This window comes from Papaver somniferum, chromosome 6 (assembly GCF_003573695.1).
Source record: "Papaver somniferum cultivar HN1 chromosome 6, ASM357369v1, whole genome shotgun sequence".
NCBI classification, from domain to species: Eukaryota; Viridiplantae; Streptophyta; class Magnoliopsida; order Ranunculales; family Papaveraceae; genus Papaver; species Papaver somniferum.
Genome location: NC_039363.1, coordinates 80321542 through 80327760, shown reverse-complemented (window position 1 = coordinate 80327760; position 6219 = coordinate 80321542). Strand labels below are relative to the sequence as shown.

General features: G+C 34.5%; 1 long non-coding RNA gene and 1 other non-coding gene across 6 annotated transcripts; both read right to left on the bottom strand.

Moving 5' to 3' along the window:
* Positions 1-677: 677 nt before the first annotated feature.
* Positions 678-5854, bottom strand: LOC113285797. Of its 5 annotated transcripts, none has more exons than XR_003328948.1 (9): positions 5729-5854; positions 5429-5595; positions 4961-5326; positions 3342-4186; positions 2303-2362; positions 1454-1595; positions 1157-1216; positions 968-1039; positions 678-886 (listed from the first exon to the last, which is right to left on the bottom strand). It is a non-coding gene; the product is annotated as an uncharacterized LOC113285797 (long non-coding RNA). The 5 variants fall into 5 exon arrangements; XR_003328949.1 differs by having other exon boundaries at positions 1157-1595; positions 3342-3428; positions 3519-4186; XR_003328946.1 differs by having other exon boundaries at positions 1157-1595.
* On the bottom strand, positions 2045-2117 carry TRNAV-UAC. Its single transcript has one exon. It is a non-coding gene; the product is annotated as a tRNA-Val (tRNA).
* Positions 5855-6219: the final 365 nt, after the last annotated feature.

Below are 6219 nucleotides of genomic sequence, written 5' to 3'. Positions count from 1 at the left end.
TTATTACCCTCTCGACTTAACGACCCTCATTCTAGTAGTTGCATAGTGTACATGAATCGACCACTTGGGGCATCATTCATACAATTTGAAGAGTATATGAAGTTTACCTGATTGTTTTGAGCTTCGGTTTTTTCATTTTGAGGATCGGTTCTTCATTTTGGGCAATATGATTCCTCTACTGGAATCCCCCAAAAACTCAACTTCTTCCTCTCCACAACACAAAAGTACAATTTTTCTTTTATCAAAATTTTTATTCCTAAATCTGATTTTAATTTAATTAAACTAATTAACAATTAATTAACTTAATTATCACTAATGATTTGGGATAGTTTAGCCATTTAAAAAAGTTGGGATAAGGAATAACTCTCAATTACTATTTCATGACCTTTTTTGTCCTGTAGTTAAGGGTCCCCAATTATTTTTCCAAGGCAATTCAGCCTTGCACTTTTCCTCTGGGGCAACATTTTGCAAAGATTGGATTCTTCCTGGATGATTCCGTTCTCTCGCCGATCCAATATCCTTTTTACATTGGACATTCAATATCCTTTTTACCAAGATAATGATGACCATATAAGTCCATATCATCTTTCTAGTTTACGATGCTATTTATACCAACATCTTCCTCATCATCCGAAAGACACAAAACTCATCAGAATAATCTGATATAAAATCTTCGTTAGCAACTGACCTAAACATGTCAGCAGACACACGCATAAACAATGATATATAAGAAACTATAAAGCCGAAAATTTGTGTAGAAATGCAGTTACGTTTGCATATAAGTTGAATCCAACGGTTTAACAGTTGAATGCACAGGCTCCATTAAAGCGTCTACAATCATATCGTCATTGTCGCTCAAAATGCTTGAATTCCACTGTACATTAATCTGCAATCAAACAGATATTCTTAGGCACTTAGGCTTTTGAAGAGGACAAATTCCATAAAGATAATTCGTTCAGATATTTACCGGACTGTCTGAGATAATATTCTTGCGCAAGTGGCTTGAATTGCATGTGCCAATCCGTTTGGGATGGTTAGCCTATGACATACACAGCTAAATTTTGTCAGTAGTATATACCATTCAATAATTCCACATACAAACAATAACAACAGTAGCTTCCAGGTTTGACACTGTAAAATAACTCATGTTGCATACTTGTTTGACGGGTGCATCTCTCACACCGAGCTTCGTTTTGACGACCTGATTGCTGGGAAACTTGTTGATATAGTACAAAGAGAAAAAATATCTCATTCATATGAAAACTGTCTAATAAGTACTTTTATCTTTATGATTCGTTTTTCAACAAAATAGATTTATAATCAACCCAAATTCGTTAGATACTAAACATATAATTATGTATTAAACCATGCAACCTGGCAAGTAGAACAATAATCTATATTGCATTACACATAGATATAAATCACACAAATATGAACACATATAGGAAAATACCCGAACTATACGTTGAATTGTGGAGATGAGGTATGTAAAATTGGATAATTAACTTCTGCAGAAACTGCATGGGACTGTTGCTCCCGATGTCATGTACTTTGACTATGTTGTTGTTGTCCTCCGCTGCATTAAACTTGGTCACCTGGAAAGTCAAACAATTATCAAAACTCTGACATGAATTACTCAAATAACGACGCATCTATACAATAAACAACAAAATTACATTAGCTTGAAGAGAGGAAACATCTAAATTTAGCTTATTTTGTTTTGTGCTGAGTCGTTTTTCCCTTTCTTTTTCCCAACGCTTCTGTTGTCCCATCTACCTTTTACTGCTAGTGTTGAGATAATCATTTTGCGGTATGTATGCTAAAGGAACTATGGGAAAATAACACAGATGGCGAATTGGTAGAATAGAATCTGATATAATCACCATTCTTGGTGAAACTATGAACTAAATGAGAAACTATGATCCGAAAATTTCATTACTTGTAGAAGAAAAGTATAAAGAACAACATGAAAGAATCCAGACAACTCATAAACTCATCATTACTATGCCAATACATAGAAATCTAATCAGTCACATGATTTATGTGCCATCTGTGGGAATCGAACCCACAACTACATGAATGTAAGTCATGTGCTCTACCAATTGAGCTAAGACAGCAAGGAACACTAAGTTAAAACCCTCGAATTTATGACCAACATATACTTACTGCCTTACGGAAAGCAGAAACTGGGTTTTGTGCGATATTAATCAAATGAGCCCAAAGGGGAAGTTCACCTATTAATTCCAAAATGAGATGTTTATTCAGTTATTTCTGAGAAGTTCAACCAATGCAATTCCATTACCTTCAAGTCTTCTTCTTTCAAGATGGCTTTGCATCAGGGCCTCTATAGGGTACACATGCACTGCAACCCAACAAAAATGGCCAAACACAATTAAGTTGTCATATCTAGAATCTGACCATGGATACCCAGAACCGAAGTTCCAAGGCATCAGCAGCATCCTCCTAAAGTTCAACATCACCAATTGCTTCGCCGATCAAACAGTTCCAAAAAAAAAACTCACCCATCTATGAAATAAACCATCTTTTAAGTACATCAAAAGAACAAATTATTCCAATCTTACACATACCATCATTTGATATCTAGAGAACATATAAAAGATATTACCTAGAGATATCTTCTCGTGATTGAAAAAGTGTAGAGATTTTATCCTCATTTTGACCCGCAACTCAGATTAGATAAATATCGCAAGCTCACCGTGGTATTGGTGAACAGATTATTTTTCCAAAAAACAAACAAATCCGACAACATTTTAAAAGGCATCAGATCAAAACCCTAAACATCTACAATTTATGTGTTATAATATGCACCTGATGAAATCAATTCTGAAACAGGCTTGGTGGCAAGCATGTTCGTTGACAAAAAATTCATAAGAAACTCTAGTTTTCTCTGTCTCGACATTGGCTGCATTAAGTTAATTTATAAAGGACAAAAATACTTCAAGTCTAAATGACCTTCACATGATGCTCCCCAATCATGAATTCACATATTATTGATTCCATTGTCATTGATGTGGCATTTTAATTAGATATTGAAGTTTTTTAAACCATCACTATTGTTCTCTCTAGCTAGCAGTGGTATTTGGAGCATCAAAAACGCTTTCATTCAACACAAACTGACACTTCAAATTCAGTAATACTAAACTTCCTTAGCTAAAATTTGGATATCCACACATTACGTTCTCATTATAACTTATTACTACCGAAGTATATGATGCCACAATAACTAATAACCTATTATTGTAAATGCTTAAATTCAAGAAGAAAAATGAAACGGCTTTGATTCATAGCTGGTTATACAAAAATCACAATAGAATACAAACCTGATAAGTCACCATGCCTCAAATGCACATGACCCAACAACTTGGGTCAGTCACCATGCCTCGAATGCACAATTGTATAGTCCCTATCTGAACAACAAAACTTATCAAGGGCCTGCTTTCATCAACGACAACTTATTGAGCTAACCCTACATATGAATCACCATTTTATAAACTTACCTGAAGTGAAACCTCTAATATATTCGAATCCCCACAAACAAAATGTGAATAACAAATAGTCTCGCTTGAACAAAAAGAGTTCCTAACTTAGTCACAAAAGAAAAATAGCTGCTTTAGAGATGCTCCGGAAGAGAGTCTCCAGCCATCTGTCTCTCAAAATTTTCAATATCCGATATTTAGAATACAACCGTTGTTTGTGCAAACAAATTTGTATCCTATGAATCTTTCTAGCTAAAATCATTGAATGATGAAAGAATATTGTTGAGCATGTTACACAATTATTCAAAGATAAACAACTAATCATAACATAATATTATATATTGAATTGAAATATCCAGAACTTAAAAATTAATCAATGAAGTTATTAAAATTGACTATCCTCCAAAAAAAAATGCATAAAACCAAAAACGCCCCAGCTTAATAAAAAATCCAGCAAGAGTAAGTTACCCCTTCATAAAATTTCAGTGTTCCCTAATTTAGTAGTCATCACAATATATATATATATAACCTCCAAACCCGAGAGAGATGTCAGTCAAACAGCTAAAATTACTTAACTCTCAGTTACCGAAGAAACCCTTTGTTTAATCATGTCCGTGCCTACATGAATTGATGATTTCGTTCTAGCTTCCACACTGACTGCCTTTTCTCTGTAAGAAATTTGTTGTTGTCTGCACCATAACCGTACAGAAAAAATAAAATAAAATTAGCAGCATATTAAATCTCTTGGTTGGGAAATGAAATCCATAAAGCTTACCCAATAATCAGCATTCTGAAAGCAAACCGTAAACAGACAATCAAGTAGTCTGAAACTTACTAAACTCTATTCTAGTTTTAACATCAAGAAACAAAGAGAGTTGGCCTGGTCTCCATTATTTATATGTAGAACAGTTAAACTACTCTTTCAACATTTATAACTATGTATCTACCGTGTGATTCAATAATCTAAAAAGAAAATGGTAGTTAGCATTTCTTAAATTTTCAAGTTCATTAATCTCCAAGGGGCAAGGGGAAATTTCATTCATACAGGTAACAGTGTAGTCGACAACTTCAAGAATCTTATCTGTGAACTTAATAAGGCAATTCTTAAATCACTTTTAGGGGCAAACGAATTTTAAAACCTTGAACTAAAAGTATAACTTACTAAGGGAGCACCAAGAAATGAAGAACCTAAGAAATTAGAAATTCATATACCTCACAACTAAACCACAATTTAAAAGAATTCAAGATTCCTTAAAAAAAGCATATCCCGAAGGTTTTGCTGCGATCTTCATATCGATAAAGCCTTATCTTGAAAAAAGTTATCATGCTTTCGGTGACCATGGTTAAGAATATCCTCTTCTGTGTCAAAAATTGAAGGTGGGAAGGAATATAGGGGGAAGCTTGAAAGCCATAGTAAGTTTGTGAATTTACGGTTTTATGTTTTGCACTTGATAAGATAATACCTATCACTACACAGATTAGCAAATGCCACATATGCGGGTATTGAAAGCACATGCTCCAACTTGAACTGTGGGCTGTCGGGTACTGAGAGAACACGCACTTCGATTAACACAAAATGCTTGTATGATTCAGCATCTCCTTAACGCTTATGACTGGAATACCACAAATCTGATACAATTTCCCCATTAATTCAGTGACTCAAGCACAGGCATACCTCCAAATACTTGTTGATCTCAATCGATATCTTCATTGCATTTTCTGGCCTAAGATCAACGGCACCAGGAGAAGTAACAACTTAAAAGAATGACCTAATTCAGTTCATAATCAGAATTTTCATCATCTTCAAGTTATGTCCCTCTGTCTCGATACTATCAAATTTAAAAAATTTCAGCGAAATAAGCAAACCCCTAATTCATGAAAAAACCCTAATAATAATGAATGAAACAACAGAATAAGATGGGATGACTTACTTTTTACAGTCCGTTATCTTCTCTTTGCTTGGAATTTCTCTTCAGCTCTAAAAATTGCTGGAAAAAGTTGTGATATTTTGTCAACATAATCAAAATCTTACAACGAATTGAAGCTCGAAATCTGGTCGACCATCTCTGACAGCTCCTGCTAATAAATCTGAACTAACCTATTTTTCAAATTTAAGCATGTAAAACAAAATTTTAATTGAGGATGAAAATTAGGGTTTTAAAAAGGGATAATGAAAATATACCTCTAAATCTTTGTTGATTATTTGTTCAATGGATGAAATTGTTTCTTACCTAGATGGTTAGAAGGGGATCGTGATCGAGATGCATAATCGTGAGAGAGGTTTAACGGAGCAAGACATTCGCGAACGATAACGCAGAATCATGTTTTCTCTCTCTTTGGAGTAAAAAACTTCATCCGGATGCAGAATCGTGAGAGAGGTCTCCCCGTTTGTCTGTCAAAAGTAATATCACAAAGTAGGAATTACCAATAGGTACCATTATAGTGTTCTTAGTTAGTGGCTGGTCCACCCATTAAAGCCCACTAATCAGAGGTCCATAATTAAAAGAAAACATGAAAATGGACCAAATTTTTTAAGCCCAGGTCTTGCACACGTGTGGAACATATGAGGACGTATTTTTAAATACCGAAAACACCCTTAAGTATATAAAGCAGTGACCAAATCCATTTCTTCTTCATTTCTCGATCTATTCTTCTTCTTCATTTTCTCATTTGTGGTTCGGTGAAAAGCTCCGGCTATGAAGATCTTCTGAGGTGTTGATCA